The sequence below is a fragment of the Aegilops tauschii genome, chromosome 7 (genome assembly GCF_002575655.3).
Source record: "Aegilops tauschii subsp. strangulata cultivar AL8/78 chromosome 7, Aet v6.0, whole genome shotgun sequence".
Taxonomy (NCBI): domain Eukaryota; kingdom Viridiplantae; phylum Streptophyta; class Magnoliopsida; order Poales; family Poaceae; genus Aegilops; species Aegilops tauschii.
This window is the reverse complement of record NC_053041.3, coordinates 620,746,594-620,772,719: the sequence shown is the minus strand read 5'-3', so window position 1 is coordinate 620,772,719 and position 26,126 is coordinate 620,746,594. Positions and strand designations below refer to the sequence as shown.

Sequence of the window (26,126 nt, the reverse complement as noted above, 5' to 3'; positions counted from 1 at the left end):
GTTTGTGTAAGCTAGTAGCATTTGGTGTAGGCTAGCATCTGGGCCATGTGGAAATCAATGGAGAAATTTTTCGGAGTGGCATTGGAGCGTGCCGCGGGGAGGGGAAGCTAGGTGGCGTTGTGGCCATGGGGTCGACGTGTTTGTGTGGGAAAGCTTCAGGTGATATCAGTCCTTCAATGATACCATGATACCAACTTGTAAGATTCAAATTTGGACGTGTCAAAAAATTCTGAAAAAATATCATAGATGTTCGCAACACATGGGTTAACAACCGCTAAAAAATCAGACCAAAATTCGACATACACAAAGTGAAACAAAAACGGCAAATCCATCATGAATATTGTCAAAACAAGACAAAAACAAAAATGACACTATTCACATCTGAATTTGTCTTTTTTTGTTTCTATTTTGAATTTTGAACTGAATTTTTTAGGGGTTGTCGACATATGTGTTGTGAACATGCATGATTTTTTTCAGAATTTTTTGACATGTTTAAATTTGAATTTTGCAAGTTGGTAGCATTTAAGAGTTGGTATCAGCATATTGTCCTTTCCCGTGTTTGTGTAAGCTAGTAGCATTTTGTGTAGGCTAGCATCTGGGTCGTGTGGAAATCAATGGAGAAATTTTTCGGAGTGGCATTGGAGCGTGCCGCGGGGAGGGGAAGCTAGGTGGCGTTGTGGCCATGGGGTCGACGTGTTTGTGTGGGAAAGCTTCAGGTGATATCAGTCCTTCAATGATACCATGATACCACTTTGTAAGATTCAAATTTGGACGTGTCAAAAAATTCTGAAAAAATATCATAGATGTTCGCAACACATGGGTTAACAACCGCTAAAAATCAGATCAAAATTCGACATACACAAAGTGAAACAAAAACGGCAAATCCATCATGAATATTGTCAAAACAAGACAAAAACAAAAATGACACTATTCACATCTGAATTTGTCTTTTTTTTGTTTCTATTTTGAATTTTGAACTGAATTTTTTAGGGGTTGTCGACATATGTGTTGTGAACATGCATGATTTTTTTCAGAATTTTTTGACATGTTTAAATTTGAATTTTGCAAGTTGGTAGCATTTAAGAGTTGGTATCAGCATATTGTCCTTTCCCGTGTTTGTGTAAGCTAGTAGCATTTTGTGTAGGCTAGCATCTGGGCCATGTGGAAATCAATGGAGAAATTTTTCGGAGTGGCATTGGAGCGTGCCGCGGGGAGGGGAAGCTAGGTGGCGTTGTGGCCATGGGGTCGACGTGTTTGTGTGGGAAAGCTTCAGGTGATATCAGTCCTTCAATGATACTATGATACCAACTTGTAAGATTCAAATTTGGACGTGTCAAAAAATTCTGAAAAAATATCATAGATGTTCGCAACACATAGGTTAACAACCGCTAAAAAATCAGACCAAAATTCGACATACACAAAGTGAAACAAAAACGGCAAATCCATCATGAATATTGTCAAAACAAGACAAAAACAAAAATGACACTATTCACATCTGAATTTGTCTTCTTCTTTTTTCTATTTTGAATTTTGAACTGAATTTTTTAGGGGTTGTCGACATATGTGTTGTGAGCATGCATGATTTTTTACAGAATTTTTTGACATGTTTAAATTTGAATTTTGTAAGTTGTTAGCATTTAAGAGTTGGTATCAGCATATTGTCCTTTCCCGTGTTTGTGTAAGCTAGTAGCATTTTGTCTAGACTAGCATCTGGGCCGTGTGGAAATCAATGGAGAAATTTTTCGGAGTGGCATTGGAGCGTGCCGCGGGGAGGGGAAGCTAGGTGGCGTTGTGGCCATGGGGTCGACGTGTTTGTGTGGGAAAGCTTCAGGTGATATCAGTCCTTCAATCATACCATGATACCAACTTGTAAGATTCAAATTTGGACGTGTCAAAAAATTCTGAAAAAATATCATAGATGTTCGCAACACATGGGTTAACAACCGCTAAAAAATCAGATCAAAATTCGACATACACAAAGTGAAACAAAAAAGGCAAATCCATCATGAATATTGTCAAAACAAGACAAAAACAAAAATGACACTATTCACATCTGAATTTGTCTATTTTTTGTTTCTATTTTGAATTTTGAACTGAATTTTTTAGGGGTTGTCGACATATGTGTTGTGAACATGCATGATTTTTTTCAGAATTTTTTGACAGTTTAAATTTGAATTTTGCAAGTTGGTAGCATTTAAGAGTTGGTATCAGCATATTGTCCTTTCCCGTGTTTGTGTAAGCTAGTAGCATTTTGTGTAGGCTAGCATCTGGGCCATGTGGAAATCAATGGAGAAATTTTTCGGAGTGGCATTGGAGCGTGCCGCGGGAAGGGGAAGCTAGGTGGCGTTGTGGCCATGGGGTCGACGTGTTTGTGTGGGAAAGCTTCAGGTGATATCAGTCCTTCAATGATACCATGATACCAACTTGTAAGATTCAAATTTGGACGTGTCAAAAAATTCTGAAAAAATATCATAGATGTTCGCAACACATGGGTTAACAACCCCTAAAAAATCAGACCAAAATTCGACATACACAAAGTGAAACAAAAACGGCAAATCCATCATGAATATTGTCAAAACAAGACAAAAACAAAAATGACACTATTCACATCTGAATTTGTCTTTTTTTTGTTTCTATTTTGAATTTTGAACTGAATTTTTTAGGGGTTGTCGACATATGTGTTGTGAACATGCATGATTTTTTTCAGAATTTTTTGACATGTTTAAATTTGAATTTTGCAAGTTGGTAGCATTTAAGAGTTGGTATCAGCATATTGTCCTTTCCTGTGTTTGTGTAAGCTAGTAGCATTTTGTGTAGGCTAGCATCTGGGCCGTGTGGAAATCAATGGAGAAATTTTTCGGAGTGGCATTGGAGCGTGCCACGGGGAGGGGAAGCTAGGTGGCGTTGTGGCCATGGGGTCGACGTGTTTGTGTGGGAAAGCTTCAGGTGATATCAGTCCTTCAATGATACCATGATACCAACTTGTAAGATTCAAATTTGGACGTGTCAAAAAATTCTAAAAAAATATCATAGATGTTCGCAACACATGGGTTAACAACCGCTAAAAAATCAGACCAAAATTCGACATACACAAAGTGAAACAAAAACGGCAAATCTATCATGAATATTGTCAAAACAAGACAAAAACAAAAATGACACTATTCACATCTGAATTTGTCTTCTTTTTTTTTCTATTTTGAATTTTGAACTGAATTTTTTAGGGGTTGTCGACATATGTGTTGTGAGCATGCATGAATTTTTACAGAATTTTTTGACATGTTTAAATTTGAATTTTGTAAGTTGTTAGCATTAAAGAGTTGGTATCAGCATATTGTCCTTTCCCGTGTTTGTGTAAGCTAGTAGCATTTTGTGTAGACTAGCATCTGGGCCGTGTGGAAATCAATGGAGAAATTTTTCGGAGTGGCATTGGAGCGTGCCGCGGGGAGGGGAAGCTAGGTGGCGTTGTGGCCATAGGGTCGACGTGTTTGTGTGGGAAAGCTTCAGGTGATATCAGTCCTTCAATGATACCATGATACCAACTTGTAAGATTCAAATTTGGACGTGTCAAAAAATTCTGAAAAAATATCATAGATGTTCGCAACACATGGGTTAACAACCGCTAAAAAATCAGATCAAAATTCGACATACACAAAGTGAAACAAAAAAGGCAAATCCATCATGAATATTGTCAAAACAAGACAAAAACAAAAATGACACTATTCACATCTGAATTTGTCTTTTTTTGTTTCTATTTTGAATTTTGAACTGAATTTTTTAGGGGTTGTCGACATATGTGTTGTGAACATGCATGATTTTTTTCAGAATTTTTTGACATGTTTAAATTTGAATTTTGCAAGTTGGTAGCATTTAAGAGTTGGTATCAGCATATTGTCCTTTCCCGTGTTTGTGTAAGCTAGTAGCATTTTGTGTAGGCTAGCATCTGGGCCGTGTGGAAATCAATGGAGAAATTTTTCGGAGTGGCATTGGAGCGTGCCGCGGGGAGGGGAAGCTAGGTGGCGTTGTGGCCATGGGGTCGACGTGTTTGTGTGGGAAAGGTTCAGGTGATATCAGTCCTTCAATATACCATGATACCAACTTGTAAGATTCAAATTTGGACGTGTCAAAAAATTCTGAAAAAATATCATAGATGTTCGCAACACATGGGTTAACAACCGCTAAAAAATCAGACCAAAATTCGACATACACAAAGTGAAACAAAAACGGCAAATCCATCATGAATATTGTCAAAACAAGACAAAAACAAAAATGACACTATTCACATCTGAATTTGTCTTTTTTTGGTTTCTATTTTGAATTTCGAACTGAATTTTTTAGGGGTTGTCGACATATGTGTTGTGAACATGCATGATTTTTTTCAGAATTTTTTGACATGTTTAAATTTGAATTTTGCAAGTTGGTAGCATTTAAGAGTTGGTATCAGCATATTGTCCTTCCCGTGTTTGTGTAAGCTAGTAGCATTTTGTGTAGGCTAGCATCTGGGCCGTGTGGAAATCAATGGAGAAATTTTTCGGAGTGGCATTGGAGCGTGCCACGGGGAGGGGAAGCTAGGTGGCGTTGTGGCCATGGGGTCGACGTGTTTGTGTGGGAAAGCTTCAGGTGATATCAGTCCTTCAATGATACCATGATACCAACCTGTAAGATTCAAATTTGGACGTGTCAAAAAATTCTGAAAAAATATCATAGATGTTCGCAACACATGGGTTAACAACCGCTAAAAAATCAGATCAAAATTCGACATACACAAAGTGAAACAAAAACGGCAAATCCATCATGAATATTGTCAAAACAAGACAAAAACAAAAATGACACTATTCACATCTGAATTTGTCTTTTTTTTGTTTCTATTTTGAATTTTGAACTGAATTTTTTAGGGGTTGTCGACATATGTGTTGTGAACATGCATGATTTTTTTCAGAATTTTTTGACATGTTTAAATTTGAATTTTGCAAGTTGGTAGCATTTAAGAGTTGGTATCAGCATATTGTCCTTTCCCGTGTTTGTGTAAGCTAGTAGCATTTTGTGTAGGCTAGCATCTGGGCCGTGTGGAAATCAATGGAGAAATTTTTCGGAGTGGCATTGGAGCGTGCCGCGGGGAGGGGAAGCTAGGTGGCGTTGTGGCCATGGGGTCGACGTGTTTGTGTGGGAAAGGTTCAGGTGATATCAGTCCTTCAATGATACCATGATACCAACTTGTAAGATTCAAATTTGGACGTGTCAAAAAATTCTGAAAAAATATCATAGATGTTCGCAACACATGGGTTAACAACCCCTAAAAAATCAGACCAAAATTCGACATACACAAAGTGAAACAAAAACGGCAAATCCATCATGAATATTGTCAAAACAAGACAAAAACAAAAATGACACTATTCACATCTGAATTTGTCTTCTTTTTTTTCTATTTTGAATTTTGAACTGAATTTTTTAGGGGTTGTCGACATATGTGTTGTGAACATGCATGATTTTTTTCAGAATTTTTTGACATGTTTAAATTTGAATTTTGCAAGTTGGTAGCATTTAAGAGTTGGTATCAGCATATTGTCATTTCCCGTGTTTGTGTAAGCTAGTAGCATTTTGTGTAGGCTAGCATCTGGGCCGTGTGGAAATCAATGGAGAAATTTTTCGGAGTGGCATTGGAGCGTGCCGCGGGGAGGGGAAGCTAGGTGGCGTTGTGGCCATGGGGTCGACGTGTTTGTGTGGGAAAGCTTCAGGTGATATCAGTCCTTCAATGATACCATGATACCAACTTGTAAGATTCAAATTTGGACGTGTCAAAAAATTCTGAAAAAATATCATAGATGTTCGCAACACATGGGTTAACAACCGCTAAAAAATCAGATCAAAATTCGACATACACAAAGTGAAACAAAAACGGCAAATCCATCATGAATATTGTCAAAACAAGACAAAAACAAAAATGACACTATTCACATCTGAATTTGCCTTTTTTTTGTTTCTATTTTGAATTTTGAACTGAATTTTTTAGGGGTTGTCGACATATGTGTTGTGAACATGCATGATTTTTTTCAGAATTTTTTGACATGTTTAAATTTGAATTTTGCAAGTTGGTAGCATTTAAGAGTTGGTATCAGCATATTGTCCTTTCCCGTGTTTGTGTAAGCTAGTAGCATTTTGTGTAGGCTAGCATCTGGGCCATGTGGAAATCAATGGAGAAATTTTTCGGAGTGGCATTGGAGCGTGCCGCGGGGAGGGGAAGCTAGGTGGCGTTGTGGCCATGGGGTCGACGTGTTTGTGTGGGAAAGCTTCAGGTGATATCAGTCCTTCAATGATACCATGATACCAACTTGTAAGATTCAAATTTGGACGTGTCAAAAAATTCTGAAAAAATATCATAGATGTTCGCAACACATGGGTTAACAACCGCTAAAAAATCAGACCAAAATTCGACATACACAAAGTGAAACAAAAACGGCAAATCCATCATGAATATTGTCAAAACAAGACAAAAACAAAAATGACACTATTCACATCTGAATTTGTCTTTTTTTGTTTCTATTTTGAATTTTGAACTGAATTTTTTAGGGGTTGTCGACATATGTGTTGTGAACATGCATGATTTTTTTCAGAATTTTTTGACATGTTTAAATTTGAATTTTGCAAGTTGGTAGCATTTAAGAGTTGGTATCAGCATATTGTCCTTTCCCGTGTTTGTGTAAGCTAGTAGCATTTTGTGTAGGCTAGCATCTGGGTCGTGTGGAAATCAATGGAGAAATTTTTCGGAGTGGCATTGGAGCGTGCCGCGGGGAGGGGAAGCTAGGTGGCGTTGTGGCCATGGGGTCGACGTGTTTGTGTGGGAAAGCTTCAGGTGATATCAGTCCTTCAATGATACCATGATACCACTTTGTAAGATTCAAATTTGGACGTGTCAAAAAATTCTGAAAAAATATCATAGATGTTCGCAACACATGGGTTAACAACCGCTAAAAATCAGATCAAAATTCGACATACACAAAGTGAAACAAAAACGGCAAATCCATCATGAATATTGTCAAAACAAGACAAAAACAAAAATGACACTATTCACATCTGAATTTGTCTTTTTTTTGTTTCTATTTTGAATTTTGAACTGAATTTTTTAGGGGTTGTCGACATATGTGTTGTGAACATGCATGATTTTTTTAAGAATTTTTTGACATGTTTAAATTTGAATTTTGCAAGTTGGTAGCATTTAAGAGTTGGTATCAGCATATTGTCCTTTCCCGTGTTTGTGTAAGCTAGTAGCATTTTGTGTAGGCTAGCATCTGGGCCATGTGGAAATCAATGGAGAAATTTTTCGGAGTGGCATTGGAGCGTGCCGCGGGGAGGGGAAGCTAGGTGGCGTTGTGGCCATGGGGTCGACGTGTTTGTGTGGGAAAGCTTCAGGTGATATCAGTCCTTCAATGATACCATGATACCAACTTGTAAGATTCAAATTTGGACGTGTCAAAAAATTCTGAAAAAATATCATAGATGTTCGCAACACATAGGTTAACAACCGCTAAAAAATCAGACCAAAATTCGACATACACAAAGTGAAACAAAAACGGCAAATCCATCATGAATATTGTCAAAACAAGACAAAAACAAAAATGACACTATTCACATCTGAATTTGTCTTCTTTTTTTTTCTATTTTGAATTTTGAACTGAATTTTTTAGGGGTTGTCGACATATGTGTTGTGAGCATGCATGATTTTTTACAGAATTTTTTAACATGTTTAAATTTGAATTTTGTAAGTTGTTAGCATTTAAGAGTTGGTATCAGCATATTGTCCTTTCCCGTGTTTGTGTAAGCTAGTAGCATTTTGTGTAGACTAGCATCTGGGCCGTGTGGAAATCAATGGAGAAATTTTTCGGAGTGGCATTGGAGCGTGCCGCGGGGAGGGGAAGCTAGGTGGCGTTGTGGCCATGGGGTCGACGTGTTTGTGTGGGAAAGCTTCAGGTGATATCAGTCCTTCAATGATACCATGATACCAACTTGTAAGATTCAAATTTGGACGTGTCAAAAAATTCTGAAAAAATATCATAGATGTTCGCAACACATGGGTTAACAACCGCTAAAAAATCAGATCAAAATTCGACATACACAAAGTGAAACAAAAAAGGCAAATCCATCATGAATATTGTCAAAACAAGACAAAAACAAAAATGACACTATTCACATCTGAATTTGTCTATTTTTTGTTTCTATTTTGAATTTTGAACTGAATTTTTTAGGGGTTGTCGACATATGTGTTGTGAACATGCATGATTTTTTTCAGAATTTTTTGACAAGTTTAAATTTGAATTTTGCAAGTTGGTAGCATTTAAGAGTTGGTATCAGCATATTGTCCTTTCCGTGTTTGTGTAAGCTAGTAGCATTTTGTGTAGGCTAGCATCTGGGCCATGTGGAAATCAATGGAGAAATTTTTCGGAGTGGCATTGGAGCGTGCCGCGGGGAGGGGAAGCTAGGTGGCGTTGTGGCCATGGGGTCGACGTGTTTGTGTGGGAAAGCTTCAGGTGATATCAGTCCTTCAATGATACCATGATACCAACCTGTAAGATTCAAATTTGGACGTGTCAAAAAATTCTGAAAAAATATCATAGATGTTCGCAACACATGGGTTAACAACCGCTAAAAAATCAGATCAAAATTCGACATACACAAAGTGAAACAAAAACGGCAAATCCATCATGAATATTGTCAAAACAAGACAAAAACAAAAATGACACTATTCACATCTGAATTTGTCTTTTTTTTGTTTCTATTTTGAATTTTGAACTGAATTTTTTAGGGGTTGTCGACATATGTGTTGTGAACATGCATGATTTTTTTCAGAATTTTTTGACATGTTTAAATTTGAATTTTGCAAGTTGGTAGCATTTAAGAGTTGGTATCAGCATATTGTCCTTTCCCGTGTTTGTGTAAGCTAGTAGCATTTTGGGTAGGCTAGCATCTGGGCCATGTGGAAATCAATGGAGAAATTTTTCGGAGTGGCATTGGAGCGTGCCGCGGGGAGGGGAAGCTAGGTGGCGTTGTGGCCATGGGGTCGACGTGTTTGTGTGGGAAAGCTTCAGGTGATATCAGTCCTTCAATGATACCATGATACCAACTTGTAAGATTCAAATTTGGACGTGTCAAAAAATTCTGAAAAAATATCATAGATGTTCGCAACACATGGGTTAACAACCGCTAAAAAATCAGACCAAAATTCGACATACACAAAGTGAAACAAAAACGGCAAATCCATCATGAATATTGTCAAAACAAGACAAAAACAAAAATGACACTATTCACATCTGAATTTGTCTTTTTTTGTTTCTATTTTGAATTTTGAACTGAATTTTTTAGGGGTTGTTGACATATGTGTTGTGAACATGCATCATTTTTTTCAGAATTTTTTGACATGTTTAAATTTGAATTTTGCAAGTTGGTAGCATTTAAGAGTTGGTATCAGCATATTGTCCTTTCCCGTGTTTGTGTAAGCTAGTAGCATTTTGTGTAGGCTAGCATCTGGGCCGTGTGGAAATCAATGGAGAAATTTTTCGGAGTGGCATTGGAGCGTGCTGCGGGGAGGGGAAGCTAGGTGGCGTTGTGGCCATGGGGTCGACGTGTTTGTGTGGGAAAGCTTCAGGTGATATCAGTCCTTCAATGATACCATGATACCAACTTGTAAGATTCAAATTTGGACGTGTCAAAAAATTCTGAAAAAATATCATAGATGTTCGCAACACATGGGTTAACAACCGCTAAAAAATCAGACCAAAATTCGACATACACAAAGTGAAACAAAAACGGCAAATCCATCATGAATATTGTCAAAACAAGACAAAAACAAAAATGACACTATTCACATCTGAATTTGTCTTTTTTTGTTTCTATTTTGAATTTTGAACTGAATTTTTTAGGGGTTGTCGACATATGTGTTGTGAACATGCATGATTTTTTTCAGAATTTTTTGACATGTTTAAATTTGAATTTTGCAAGTTGGTAGCATTTAAGAGTAGGTATCAGCATATTGTCCTTTCCCGTGTTTGTGTAAGCTAGTAGCATTTTGTGTAGGCTAGCATCTGGGTCGTGTGGAAATCAATGGAGAAATTTTTCGTAGTGGCATTGGAGCGTGCCGCGGGGAGGGGAAGCTAGGTGGCGTTGTGGCCATGGGGTCGACGTGTTTGTGTGGGAAAGCTTCAGGTGATATCAGTCCTTCAATGATACCATGATACCACTTTGTAAGATTCAAATTTGGACGTGTCAAAAAATTCTGAAAAAATATCATAGATGTTCGCAACACATGGGTTAACAACCGCTAAAAATCAGATCAAAATTCGACATACACAAAGTGAAACAAAAACGGCAAATCCATCATGAATATTGTCAAAACAAGACAAAAACAAAAATGACACTATTCACATCTGAATTTGTCTTTTTTTTGTTTCTATTTTGAATTTTGAACTGAATTTTTTAGGGGTTGTCGACATATGTGTTGTGAACATGCATGATTTTTTTCAGAATTTTTTGACATGTTTAAATTTGAATTTTGCAAGTTGGTAGCATTAAAGAGTTGGTATCAGCATATTGTCCTTTCCCGTGTTTGTGTAAGCTAGTAGCATTTTGTGTAGGCTAGCATCTGGGCCATGTGGAAATCAATGGAGAAATTTTTCGGAGTGGCATTGGAGCGTGCCGCGGGGAGGGGAAGCTAGGTGGCGTTGTGGCCATGGGGTCGACGTGTTTGTGTGGGAAAGCTTCAGGTGATATCAGTCCTTCAATGATACCATGATACCAACTTGTAAGATTCAAATTTGGACGTGTCAAAAAATTCTGAAAAAATATCATAGATGTTCGCAACACATAGGTTAACAACCGCTAAAAAATCAGACCAAAATTCGACATACACAAAGTGAAACAAAAACGGCAAATCCATCATGAATATTGTCAAAACAAGACAAAAACAAAAATGACACTATTCACATCTGAATTTGTCTTCTTTTTTTTTCTATTTTGAATTTTGAACTGAATTTTTTAGGGGTTGTCGACATATGTGTTGTGAGCATGCATGATTTTTTACAGAATTTTTTGACATGTTTAAATTTGAATTTTGTAAGTTGTTAGCATTTAAGAGTTGGTATCAGCATATTGTCCTTTCCCGTGTTTGTGTAAGCTAGTAGCATTTTGTGTAGACTAGCATCTGGGCCGTGTGGAAACCAATGGAGAAATTTTTCGGAGTGGCATTGGAGCGTGCCGCGGGGAGGGAAGCTAGGTGGCGTTGTGGCCATGGGGTCGACGTGTTTGTGTGGGAAAGCTTCAGATGATATCAGTCCTTCAATGATACCATGATACCAACTTGTAAGATTCAAATTTGGACGTGTCAAAAAATTCTGAAAAAATATCATAGATGTTCGCAACACATGGGTTAACAACCGCTAAAAAATCAGATCAAAATTCGACATACACAAAGTGAAACAAAAAAGGCAAATCCATCATGAATATTGTCAAAACAAGACAAAAACAAAAATGACACTATTCACATCTGAATTTGTCTATTTTTTGTTTCTATTTTGAATTTTGAACTGAATTTTTTAGGGGTTGTCGACATATGTGTTGTGAACATGCATGATTTTTTTCAGAATTTTTTGACAAGTTTAAATTTGAATTTTGCAAGTTGGTAGCATTTAAGAGTTGGTATCAGCATATTGTCCTTTCCCGTGTTTGTGTAAGCTAGTAGCATTTTGTGTAGGCTAGCATCTGGGCCATGTGGAAATCAATGGAGAAATTTTTCGGAGTGGCATTGGAGCGTGCCGCGGGGAGGGGAAGCTAGGTGGCGTTGTGGCCATGGGGTCGACGTGTTTGTGTGGGAAAGCTTCAGGTGATATCAGTCCTTCAATGATACCATGATACCAACTTGTAAGATTCAAATTTGGACGTGTCAAAAAATTCTGAAAAAATATCATAGATGTTCGCAACACATGGGTTAACAACCGCTAAAAAATCAGACCAAAATTCGACATACACAAAGTGAAACAAAAACGGCAAATCCATCATGAATATTGTCAAAACAAGACAAAAACAAAAATGACACTATTCACATCTGAATTTGTCTTTTTTTGTTTCTATTTTGAATTTTGAACTGAATTTTTTAGGGGTTGTCGACATATGTGTTGTGAACATGCATGATTTTTTTCAGAATTTTTTGACATGTTTAAATTTGAATTTTGCAAGTTGGTAGCATTTAAGAGTAGGTATCAGCATATTGTCCTTTCCCGTGTTTGTGTAAGCTAGTAGCATTTTGTGTAGGCTAGCATCTGGGTCGTGTGGAAATCAATGGAGAAATTTTTCGGAGTGGCATTGGAGCGTGCCGCGGGGAGGGGAAGCTAGGTGGCGTTGTGGCCATGGGGTCGACGTGTTTGTGTGGGAAAGCTTCAGGTGATATCAGTCCTTCAATGATACCATGATACCACTTTGTAAGATTCAAATTTGGACGTGTCAAAAAATTCTGAAAAAATATCATAGATGTTCGCAACACATGGGTTAACAACCGCTAAAAATCAGATCAAAATTCGACATACACAAAGTGAAACAAAAACGGCAAATCCATCATGAATATTGTCAAAACAAGACAAAAACAAAAATGACACTATTCACATCTGAATTTGTCTTTTTTTTGTTTCTATTTTGAATTTTGAACTGAATTTTTTAGGGGTTGTCGACATATGTGTTGTGAACATGCATGATTTTTTTCAGAATTTTTTGACATGTTTAAATTTGAATTTTGCAAGTTGGTAGCATTTAAGAGTTGGTATCAGCATATTGTCCTTTCCCGTGTTTGTGTAAGCTAGTAGCATTTTGTGTAGGCTAGCATCTGGGCCATGTGGAAATCAATGGAGAAATTTTTCGGAGTGGCATTGGAGCGTGCCGCGGGGAGGGGAAGCTAGGTGGCGTTGTGGCCATGGGGTCGACGTGTTTGTGTGGGAAAGCTTCAGGTGATATCAGTCCTTCAATGATACCATGATACCAACTTGTAAGATTCAAATTTGGACGTGTCAAAAATTCTGAAAAAATATCATAGATGTTCGCAACACATAGGTTAACAACCGCTAAAAAATCAGACCAAAATTCGACATACACAAAGTGAAACAAAAACGGCAAATCCATCATGAATATTGTCAAAACAAGACAAAAACAAAAATGACACTATTCACATCTGAATTTGTCTTTTTTTTTTTTCTATTTTGAATTTTGAACTGAATTTTTTAGGGGTTGTCGACATATGTGTTGTGAGCATGCATGATTTTTTACAGAATTTTTTGACATGTTTAAATTTGAATTTTGTAAGTTGTTAGCATTTAAGAGTTGGTATCAGCATATTGTCCTTTCCCGTGTTTGTGTAAGCTAGTAGCATTTTGTGTAGACTAGCATCTGGGCCGTGTGGAAACCAATGGAGAAATTTTTCGGAGTGGCATTGGAGCGTGCCGCGGGGAGGGAAGCTAGGTGGCGTTGTGGCCATGGGGTCGACGTGTTTGTGTGGGAAAGCTTCAGATGATATCAGTCCTTCAATGATACCATGATACCAACTTGTAAGATTCAAATTTGGACGTGTCAAAAAATTCTGAAAAAATATCATAGATGTTCGCAACACATGGGTTAACAACCGCTAAAAAATCAGATCAAAATTCGACATACACAAAGTGAAACAAAAAAGGCAAATCCATCATGAATATTGTCAAAACAAGACAAAAACAAAAATGACACTATTCACATCTGAATTTGTCTATTTTTTGTTTCTATTTTGAATTTTGAACTGAATTTTTTAGGGGTTGTCGACATATGTGTTGTGAACATGCATGATTTTTTTCAGAATTTTTTGACAAGTTTAAATTTGAATTTTGCAAGTTGGTAGCATTTAAGAGTTGGTATCAGCATATTGTCCTTTCCCGTGTTTGTGTAAGCTAGTAGCATTTTGTGTAGGCTAGCATCTGGGCCATGTGGAAATCAATGGAGAAATTTTTCGGAGTGGCATTGGAGCGTGCCGCGGGGAGGGGAAGCTAGGTGGCGTTGTGGCCATGGGGTCGACGTGTTTGTGTGGGAAAGCTTCAGGTGATATCAGTCCTTCAATGATACCATGATACCAACCTGTAAGATTCAAATTTGGACGTGTCAAAAAATTCTGAAAAAATATCATAGATGTTCGCAACACATGGGTTAACAACCGCTAAAAAATCAGATCAAAATTCGACATACACAAAGTGAAACAAGAACGGCAAATCCATCATGAATATTGTCAAAACAAGACAAAAACAAAAATGACACTATTCACATCTGAATTTGTCTTTTTTTTGTTTCTATTTTGAATTTTGAACTGAATTTTTTAGGGGTTGTCGACATATGTGTTGTGAACATGCATGATTTTTTTCAGAATTTTTTGACATGTTTAAATTTTAATTTTGCAAGTTGGTAGCATTTAAGAGTTGGTATCAGCATATTGTCCTTTCCCGTGTTTGTGTAAGCTAGTAGCATTTTGTGTAGGCTAGCATCTGGGCCATGTGGAAATCAATGGAGAAATTTTTCGGAGTGGCATTGGAGCGTGCCGCGGGGAGGGGAAGCTAGGTGGCGTTGTGGCCATGGGGTCGACGTGTTTGTGTGGGAAAGCTTCAGGTGATATCAGTCCTTCAATGATACCATGATACCAACTTGTAAGATTCAAATTTGGACGTGTCAAAAAATTCTGAAAAAATATCATAGATGTTCGCAACACATGGGTTAACAACCGCTAAAAAATCAGACCAAAATTCGACATACACAAAGTGAAACAAAAACGGCAAATCCATCATGAATATTGTCAAAACAAGACAAAAACAAAAATGACACTATTCACATCTGAATTTGTCTTTTTTTGTTTCTATTTTGAATTTTGAACTGAATTTTTTAGGGGTTGTTGACATATGTGTTGTGAACATGCATCATTTTTTTCAGAATTTTTTGACATGTTTAAATTTGAATTTTGCAAGTTGGTAGCATTTAAGAGTTGGTATCAGCATATTGTCCTTTCCCGTGTTTGTGTAAGCTAGTAGCATTTTGTGTAGGCTAGCATCTGGGCCGTGTGGAAATCAATGGAGAAATTTTTCGGAGTGGCATTGGAGCGTGCTGCGGGGAGGGGAATCTAGGTGGCGTTGTGGCCATGGGGTCGACGTGTTTGTGTGGGAAAGCTTCAGGTGATATCAGTCCTTCAATGATACCATGATACCAACTTGTAAGATTCAAATTTGGACGTGTTAAAAAATTCTGAAAAAATATCATAGATGTTCGCAACACATGGGTTAACAACCGCTAAAAAATCAGATCAAAATTCGACATACACAAAGTGAAACAAAAACGGCAAATCCATCATGAATATTGTCAAAACAAGACAAAAACAAAAATGACACTATTCACATCTGAATTTGTCTTTTTTTGTTTCTATTTTGAATTTTGAACTGAATTTTTTAGGGGTTGTCGACATATGTGTTGTGAACATGCATGATTTTTTTCAGAATTTTTTGACATGTTTAAATTTGAATTTTGCAAGTTGGTAGCATTTAAGAGTTGGTATCAGCATATTGTCCTTTCCCGTGTTTGTGTAAGCTAGTAGCATTTTGTGTAGGCTAGCATCTGGGCCGTGTGGAAATCAATGGAGAAATTTTTCGGAGTGGCATTGGAGCGTGCCGCGGGGAGGGGAAGCTAGGTGGCGTTGTGGCCATGGGGTCGACGTGTTTGTGTGGGAAAGCTTCAGGTGATATCAGTCCTTCAATGATACCATGATACCAACTTGTAAGATTCAAATTTGGACGTGTCAAAAAATTCTGAAAAAATATCGTAGATGTTCGCAACACATGGGTTAACAACCGCTAAAAAATCAGATCAAAATTCGACATACACAAAGTGAAACAAAAACGGCAAATCCATCATGAATATTATCAAAACAAGACAAAAACAAAAATGACACTATTCACATCTGAATTTGTCTTTTTTTTGTTTCTATTTTGAATTTTGAACTGAATTTTTTAGGGGTTGTCGACATATGTGTTGTGAACATGCATGATTTTTTTCAGAATTTTTTGACATGTTTAAATTTGAATTTTGCAAGTTGGTAGCATTTAAGAGTTGGTATCAGCATATTGTCCTTTCCTGTGTTTGTGTAAGCTAGTAGCATTTTGTGTAGGCTAGCATCTGGGCCGTGTGGAAATCAATGGAGAAATTTTTCGGTGTGGCATTGGAGCGTGACAAATGGCAAGAGCGAGTCGGAGAATTGGCAGCGCCGGGAGGGATGGGTCCTGGCTTTGGACGGCTGGGATGGTTGCGTTTGGGATATGGACGGTAGATTTTATGTGGGATAAAAAGCAACTTAAATATATAAAAAATGAACCGGACTAGGATCGGGACATTGAACCCGACGTGAATCGAACACGCAACCTTCTGATCTGGAGTCAGACGCGCTACCATTGCGCCACGGATCCTGAATGCCTATGAACACAGATTATCTTATATCAGTAGACGTCAGTCAGGTACTTTTCTGTCAGATTCGTGTATGTATTATAATATGACAAACAAATTTGGCGTACGGAGATCTCGCTGCGCGCACGCATGGAAGATGGAACCCTCCAATGCAGAGCTATATTGGCAGATACCACACACGTCTCAAAATTGCACCTAAGAAGATGCCTGGCTTGCGATGATGGTGCAAAAGCGCTGAAACATGTGCTATTCGGAGTTTCGAATGCAAAAAAGCAGCTGCTGTGTTCGAACTTTTAGGCATGGGGGAGGTGGTCGGTCTGGCATGCTCCATGCATCTCCAAGGGGAGTTAATTCCGGCGCACCTTCTTGAGGATACGAATGGAAGAGCTGCCGTCCTCGGCCAGGGAAGGTCTCATCTTATTATTCTGGTGGGCAGTTCCTATACTTGGTGGGAGCGAAGAAAATTAGTCCACAATGAACACACGCAAGATTCTCTCTCAGCAAGTGGCTAGATCAATTGAAGTTCGTCGCCATCACTCCCCTCGGTACCACTTAGGAAATCCGCTTCAATGTCAAGTATGAAAAATTACCTAACTTTTGTCTATGCTGTGGTATGGTGGGACACATGACGGCAAAGTTCTGCGGCATTCCGGTTGAGCAGCGCAAGGCAGAGTACTCCATCGACCTCAAGGCTCCAGGTTGGGGTGGGTCGGTCCGGCGGCACCTCGACTTTTGGGGCATGCAGGGCACCCGTGAAGATGATGGGTTAATGGACAATGTCAAATTGCCGGACAAGGTAATAACTGTGGTTGCTACTGCTGTCCAGAATCTGTCTGTGGCGGCATCCCCGCTGATCCAAGCGACGGATCAGCTCGGGGAGAAGGCGGCGTCCTCGATGGCGACGGATCCTGGGCTGCAGCTGCTGGGTTTCTCCCAGGAGGGGACGCCAGTACTGGTCGGCTCGGGGTCCAGGGGGCCCGAAACCACGTCCAAGGTCAACTACGCTGCGGCTGGGGCGGAACAAGCGGCGGATCAGGTGGCCCATCCTGTCCTCGGCGTGGCACTCAACACCAACTCTAGTGCCGCGTTGGGACAAGCTCCTGGCGATGGTACGATCAGCCCTGGGGAGCACCTCTACTTCGCCTTGGGTGCTCCTGGGGCGAGCGAGGAGGAGCGGGAGAAGGCCCGGCTGATGATGACATGTATGTGGGGTAGGGCAATAGACCTGATCTAAGTACCCTACCTAAGGACACTGCCCTACGATCAAAGACATCCAAAGAACAGCAGATTCCGCCGACTGGAATCTCCACAGGACTCGACCCACTCGACTGAGTGTTCACTCGGATACCCCAATTTCATTCGACCATACCAGAATCCACTCGGAGAACAGAAGGTCTAAGGTTACTCTGAATGACAACGATCGGACGTTCACTCCGTAGTCTTAATGGTCATTTATGTAACTTTAATGCTGGCGTTACCAGTGACATTCTTATCTTTATGTACATTGAACCCTGTGTAACTGAGGGCCGGAGGGGTCTGCGAACTCTATATAAGCCACCCCCCTCCTCAGGCACAAGGGTTCGCATCCCTTGTAACTACACACACATAATCCAATCGACCGAGCTCCCGAGCACCGAGACGTAGGGCTGTTACTTCCACTGTGAAGGGCCTGAGTTCATAAATCATGTGTGTACAACCTCGCCATAGCTAGGATCTTGCCTCCTCATACCTACCCCCCATTCTACTGTCAGTCTTAGAACCACGACAGTTGGCGCCCACCGTGGGGCAGGTGTCTTAGTGACTTTCTGGTGAGGTTACGGTTTTTCCGATTTCCATCATCATGGTTTCGAGCGGTGGATTGGCCGAGGGCCGCGAGATCCGTCTCGGCGCGCTCGTCTTCGTCGCCGACGACTCCGCCTGGCTCCAGGAAGCCCCCCTCGACGTCGAGACACTCCCCGTCCGCGGGGCGACGCACTTTCGCGCGTGCGTTCGCGGCGTCCTTCTGCGGCAGCCGTCGACCCAGTATCGGTCGGCTGCCGCAGTTTCTTCGCTCCCCGCTGTTCGCCGCCGTAAGCGATCTGGTCGCTCGCGGCTTCAGCAATGGGTAAAACACGCGGTGGCACGCCAGTCGGCCACCCCCCAAGTCGCGGCAATCGAGCCCGATGAATCACTCCACGGCCTGTTCGATCTGTCGTCTGGCTCCGTCGAGACCTTATCCGAGTGCGACAGCAGCGATCCCGCGGCAGAAGTCTTGATGGTCGACACGCTGTGCAGCCCGCCTGGTTTCCGTCGCAACGGCGACGGTGATGGCGGCGGCGGCCCGTCGCGCGTTCACGAAGAGTACCACCCCGAAACCCTTTCTTCACAGCAGAGGGAGGAGCTTCATCGCCGGAACATGGAGGCGCTCCACACGCCCATCGTTGGAGAGTCCTCTGAGGCCCGGGCCTTGGAGGAGGCGCACCTGGCCAATCTGGCTGAGCGCACTCGACTGGAGAACCTTCAGCATGCACTCGATGAGCGTGCTCGGCAGCGGATTCCTGAGTCCAGTCGACGACAGCGACAACTTTTCCCGCCTCAACCTCAGGTATACCGCACTCCGATTCAGAATCTCACAGCTGCGGCCCGTATAGCGGAGTCTATCCAACCTTCCCAGCCTGAGGCTGGTAGGGGTTTGATGCAGATCCGGGCCTTACTCCGGGCAGCAGGAGAGCAGAACACAGCGGTGTCTCAGTCGCGGAATAGGATTCATAGCAGATCTGTGATGGCAGACACAATTCACTCGGCCCACAGCCCAAGATCGCGCCCAAGGCGTGAGGGACGTGGGCATCGGCAGGATCAGTACGCGGGTCGGAACCACGAGCAGTATGATCACCGACTTGGCCGTGATGACCGTCTTCGGGTGCCCACCCCTCCTCCGAGGCGTGGATCATATGTGCCTCGGCAATATGATGACAGGCGCCCGCACAGTGGAGAACGAAGGGTACCAGTCGACCCAAGGGAGCCAAGCTTTGATGCGAGATCGATTCTTGTCCAAGGTCTGGTCGACAGGAACAGAGCACACAGAGAGGGACTTGACAGGGATTGCCCGACTGGCAGCAGAGTTCATGTCTCAGGTCCAGAGTGTTTCAGCAGAGCCATCAGGGCTGTAGAGATTCCTCCCAACTTCAGGTTGGCGACTGGAGTCAGCAAGTTCACCGGTGAGTCCAAGCCCGACACTTGGCTTGAGGATTACCGAGTGGCTGTGCAGATTGGTGGTGGCAATGATGAGGTGGCCATGAAGATGCTGGAAGGTTCGGCCAGAGCGTGGCTGAATCAGTTGACCCCAGGCAGTATATTCAGTTGGGAGGAGCTTGCCCGAGTGTTTGTCAGAACTTTTGAGGGTACTTGCAAACGGCCAGCAGGATTGACGGAATTGCAACATTGCGTGCAAAAGCCGAATGAGACTCTGAGGGATTACATTCAGAGGTGGACCACTTTGCATCACACAGTGGAAAATGTATCTCAACATCAAGCAGTTTGTGCCTTCAAGGAAGGCGTTCGGTATCGAGAGCTTAACCTGAAATTCGGTCGGACGGGAGATATGTCTCTGACTCGGATGATGGAAATAGCCACTCGGTATGCTAATGGAGAAGAAGAAGATCGACTCTGCAGTGGAAAGAGTAAACCAGTCGGTCAGGACATCGGTGGAGGCAATTCCAATCGGAAACAGAAACGTAAAGTTGAGCCTGCAGGACCTGGTGAAACTGTGGCAGTGATACAAGGAAAGTTTAAAGGGAAACCTAAGGGGCCCTGGACCCCCAAGAAAGTGAAAGATCAAGCAGGGAATGATGTGTTAGATTTGCCATGTCACATTCACACTAAGAAAGACGAAGAGGGAAACCTAATTTATCCCAAGCACACCACTCGACAGTCTCGAGTCCTTATCCAGCAATTCCGAGAGAAACAACCCAGTGAGAAGGAAAAGGAGTCTGAAAGGACGAGGACAAAGAAGAAGATGACGGTTTCCCCAATGTCAATTCCACCCTAGTGATTTTTGCTGATATCGAGAGCAAAAGTCGACTGAAAGTGATAAACAGAGAAGTAAACATGGTTGCCCCGGCAACGACGACGTATTTGAAGTGGTCGCAAACTGCGATCCAATTCGACCAGTCTGATCACCCAGCACGTGTTGCCACTCCAGGGCGGCAAGCGCTGGTAGTCGACCTAGTGGTTGGAGGCACTCGACTGACCAAAGTGTTGATGGATGGCGACAGTGGTTTGAATATTCTTTACGCTGAAACTCTGAAGGGGATGGGCATTCCGATGTCCAAACTTAGTGAGAGCAACATGAGCTTTCACGGCGTTATCCCTGGAAAGAAGGCTGAATCACTCGGTTAAATAGCTCTTGACGTGGTTTTCGGTGATTCAAAGAATTACCGTAAGGAAAAGTTGACATTTGAGGTGGTAGATTTCCAAAGTGCTTATCATGCTATTCTGGGCAGGCCTGCATATGCTCGTTTTATGGCTCGACCGTGTTACGTCTATCTTAACTTGAAGATGCCTGGTCCCAGAGGCATGATCACATTTACTGGTAATCGGCAGAAAGCAGAGGAGTGCCTTCAGAAGGGCTCAAAAATTGTTGATGAGCAGATGGCAACAGTTGAAATGCAGGAATACCAGAAGAATGCTGATCCGAGTGATTTGCTGCGGGCTAAGAAGCCTGCCTCAGAGTCTGCATTTCAGTCGTCCGGTGAAACCAAGTCGGTTCATATTCACCCGACCGATCCCAATGCTGCTCTGACTCATATTTCAACGACGCTCGACAGCAAATAGGAAGAAGCGTTCATCCAATTCCTCCGTGAGAACTAGGACATCTTCGCATGGAAACCTTCTGACATGCTAGGTGTGCCCAGGGAGCTGGCTGAGCACCGTTTGTGAGTAGACCCAAAGGTAAAAATGGTCAAGGAGCATCTCCGGCGGTCCACCGTCCAGAAGAGAAAGGCAATTGGCGAGGAAGTAGCTCGGCTTCTGGCAGTTGAGTTCATCCGAGAGATTTACCACTCCGAGTGGCTCGCCAATGTCATCATGGTTCCTAAGAAGGATGATTCACTCCGTATGTGTATCGACTTCAAGCATATCAATCGGGCCTGCCCGAAGGATCACTTCCCTCTTCCTCGCATTGATCAGATAGTCGACTCAACTGCGGGATGTGAGCGGTTGTCTTTCCTGGATGCATATTCCGGGTACCATCAGATCCGACTGTATGGACCCGATGAAATAAAAACAGCTTTCATCACCCCGTTCGGGTGCTTTTTCTATGTCACCATGCCCTTTGGTCTCAAGAATGCAGGTGCCACATTCATGCGCATGATACAGAAGTGCCTGCTCACTCAAATCAATCGGAATGTGGAAGCATACATGGATGATATCGTGGTTAAGTCACGCAAAGGTTCCGACCTGCTGACCGACCTCACTGAAACCTTTGCCAATCTGAGGAGATATGATATCAAGCTTAACCCGTCAAAGTGTACGTTTGGAGTTCCAGGTGGAAAGTTGCACGGTTTCCTCGTTTCCGAACGTGGAATCGACGCAAACCCGGAGAAGGTTGGTGCAATCCTCCGAATGAAGCGCCCCGTGCGTGTACACGCCGTTCAGAAGCTTACTGGTTGTTTGGCTGCTTTGAGTCGATTCATCTCTCGTCTCAGTGAAAAGGCGTTGCCTCTTTACCAACTGATGAAGAAATCTGATAGGTTCGAGTGCACTCCTGAAGCTGACGCAGCGTTTGCAGAGCTCAAAACCCTGCTTTCCACCCAGTCGGTGCTCGCCGCTCCAATCAGCAAAGAGCCTTTACTGCTTTATATTGTAGCCACTGGACAAGTTGTCAGTACGGTACTCACGGTCGAGCAGGAAGAAGAAGGCAAGGCATACAAGGTTCAACGCCCAGTATACTATATTTCTGAAGTCTTAACCCCATCCAAGCAGAGATATCCACATTATCAGAAACTTGTCTATGGGATTACTTGACCACAAAGAAGGTTGCACATTACTTCCCAGATCATTCAATTACAGTCGTCAGCGACGCTCCATTGTCAGAAATATTGAAAAACAGAGATGCAACTGGTCGAGTGGCTAAATGGGTGATTGAACTCCTCCCGCTGGATATCAAGTTTGAGGCAAAGAAAGCAATCAAATCACAGGCAATAGCAGATTTTCTCGTCGAGTGGATTGAACAACAACTGTCAACTCAGATTCAGTCGGAACATTGGACTATGTTCTTCGACGGGTCCAAGATGTTGAATGGTTCAGGCGCTGGGGTAGTCCTAGTATCTCCGCGAGGCGACAAGCTCAGTTATGTTCTCCAGATTCACTTTGACTCTTCCAACAATGAAGCTGAATATGAGGCACTTCTGTATGGGTTGCGTATGGCCATTTCACTCGGCGTCCGGCGCCTAATGGTTTACGGCGACTCAGATTTGGTAGTCAATCAAGTGATGAAGGAATGGGATGTTAGGAGTCCAGCTATGACTGGTTATTGCAATGCAGTGAGGAAATTAGAAAAGAAGTTTGAGGGGTTAGAGCTTCATCATATAGCCCGACTGAAAAATCAAGCAGCCGATGACTTGGCAAAGATAGGTTCCAAGAGGGAGCCCATTCCCAGCAATGTGTTTTTGGAGCATATTCACTCGCCTTCAGTTCAATAAGATCCTTTCACCGAAGAACCCCCACAGCCTAAGAGCTCCACTGATCCGATTGAAGTTGAAATCCCAGCCGTGGTCGACTTGGTCATGGAGGTTTTGGTCGTCATTCCTGATTGGACAGTGCTATACATTGCATATATTCTTAGGAAAGAACTCCCGGAGGATGAAGAAGAGGCCCGTCAGATCGTCCGTTGATCCAAAGCCTTTACTGTGATGGGTGGACAGTTTACAGAGAGAGTGTCACTGGAGTCAGTCAGAAATGCATCACGCCAGAAGAAGGCCGAATGATCCTCAATGATATCCACTCGGGGACCTGTGGTCACCATGCGTCCTCTCGGACCATCATGGCCAAAGCACACCGAGCCGGGTTTTACTGGCCACATGCTAACGAGATGGCGAAAGAGATAGTCGACAAGTGTGAGGGATGCCAGTTCTACTCAAACATATCTCACAAACCTGCTTCAGCTTTGAAAACCATTCCACTCGTCTGGCCATTTGCAGTTTGGGGATTAGATATGATCGGACCGTTGAGGACTGGCAGGAGTGGCTTCACCCATGTGCTCGTAGCAGTCGACAAGTTCACTAAATGGATTGAAGCTAAACCTATCAAAAACCTCGAAGCAAGTACTGCTGTCAGTTTCATCAGAGAGTTAACATTCAGATATGGAGTTCCGCACAGCATGATCACAGATAATGGGTCAAACTTTGATTCAGATGAGTTCAGAGCTTTCTGCGCTTCCCAAGGCACTCGGGTCGATTATGCTTCAGTCGCCCACCCACAGTCGAATGGGCAAGCGGAAAGAGCAAATGGTTTGATCCTCAAAGGGCTGAAGCCCTGATTGATGCGTGATCTCAAGCATGCAGCAGGCGCTTGGGTTGATGAGCTACCATCAGTACTTTGGGGATTGAGAACAACTCCAAATCGGTCAACTGGCCGCACTCCGTTCTTCCTAGTCTACGGGGCTGAGGCTGTGCTTCCGAGTGACTTCCTTCACAATGCGCCCCGACTGGAACTTTTCTCAGAAGCCGAAGCAGAACAAGCTCGACAAGATGCTGTTGACCTTCTGGAAGAGGAAAGAGAGATGGCCCTAATCCGGTTGACCATTTATCAGCAAGACCTTCATCGATTCCATGCTAGAAACGTGAGAGGTCGAGCATTTCAAGAGGGAGACCTAGTTCTCCGAGTGGATCAGCAACGACCACACAAGCTTGCTCCTGCATGGGAAGGTCCCTTCATCATCACCAAGGTGCTCCACAATGGAGTGTATCACCTCTATAATGTGGAGCACAATAAAAACGAGCCACGCGCTTGGAATGCAGAGTTACTCCGTCGTTTTTATTCTTAAGCATTCAGACTATTGAGTTGTAATAAGAAATACCTTTTTAGTTTGTTTATCAAAGACACGGTTTTACAGTCTTCTAAATGATTGTTGTCGATTACACATGTGTTTGAAATCCCCCAGTGGGTGGCTTAGCTGCGAATCCGTTTCGCCTAAGTTTGAAAAATACTACCGAGTGAAGAGCAAGTCTCTCACTCGGTGGCTTAGCTGCGAATCCGTTTCGCCTAAGTTTGAAAAGTCCTACCGAGTGAAGAGCAAGTCTCTCACTTGGGGGCTTAGCCGTGAATCCGTTCCGCCTAAGTTTGAAAAATCCTACCGAGTGAAGAGCAACCCTCTCACTCGGGGGCTTAGCTGCAGTCCGGTACTCGCCTAAGTTTGAAAAATCCCACCGAGTGAAGAGCAAGCCTCTCACTCGGGGGCTTAGCTGCAGTCTAGTACTCGTCTAAGTTTGAAAAATCCTACCGAGTGAAGAGAAACCCTCTCACTCGGGGGCTTAGCTGCAGTCCTGTACTCGCCTAAGTTTGAAAAATCCCACCGAGTAAGGAGCTACCCTCTCACTCGGGGGCTTAGCTGCAGTCCAGTACTCTCCTAAGTTTGAAAAATCCCACCGGGTGAAGAGCAACCCTCTCACTCGGGGGCTTAGCTGCAGTCCAGTACTCGCCTAAGTTTGAAAAATCCCACCGAGTGAAGAGCAACCCTCTCACTCGGGGGCTTAGCTGCAGTCCAGTACTCGCCTAAGTTTGAAAAATCTCACCGAGTGAGGAGCAACCCTCTCACTCGGGGGCTTAGCTGAAGTCCAGTACTCGCCTAAGTTTGGAAAATCCTACCGAGTGAAGAGCAACCCTCTCACTCGGGGGCTTAGCTGCAGTCCAGTACTCGCCTAAGTTTGAAAAATCCCACCGAGTGAGGAGCAACCCTCTCACTCGGGGGCTTAGCTGCAGTCCAGTACTCGCCTAAGTTTGAAAAATCCTACCGAGTGGCGAGCAACCCTCTCACTCGGGGGCTTAGCTGCAGTCCAGTACTCGCCTAAGTTTGAAAAATCCTACCGAGTGAAGAGCAACCCTCTCACTCGGGGGCTTAGCTGCAGTCCAGTACTCGCCTAAGTTCTAAAAATCTCACTGAGTGAAGAGCAAGCCTCTCACTCGGGGGCTTAGCTGCAGTCCAGTACTCGCCTAAGTTCTAAAAATCCCACCGAGTGAAGAGCAACCCTCTCACTCGGGGGCTTAGCTGCAGTTCAATACTCGCCTAAGTTCAAAATACGCTCCAAGTGAAAAACGATTTTCTCGCTCAGGGACTTGGCCACACGCTCCGTCCTAATCCGCAAGGACGACGAGGTGCAGGTCGACTGCGACCTTCTCCTCATAGCTGCGCCATAAATACAATGTGCTCTCCATCCTTATCCGCAAGGATGACGAGGTATAGGTCGACTGCTACCTTCTACTCAGAGCTGCGCCATAAATTCAATGTGCGCTCCATCCTAGTCCGCAAGGATGACGAGGTGCAGGTCGATGATACGTCTCCAACGTATCTATAATTTTTTATTGTTCCATGCTATATTATATTCTGTTTTGGATGTTTAATGGGCTTTATTATACACTTTTATATTATTTTTGGGACTAACCTA

General features: G+C 42.6%; 1 non-coding gene across 1 annotated transcript; it reads right to left on the bottom strand.

The window, feature by feature from the left end:
• Positions 1-16,415: 16,415 nt before the first annotated feature.
• TRNAW-CCA (transfer RNA tryptophan (anticodon CCA)) lies at positions 16,416-16,487 on the bottom strand. The gene has a single exon. It is a non-coding gene; the product is annotated as a tRNA-Trp (tRNA).
• Between the last annotated feature and the right edge of the window lie 9,639 nt (positions 16,488-26,126).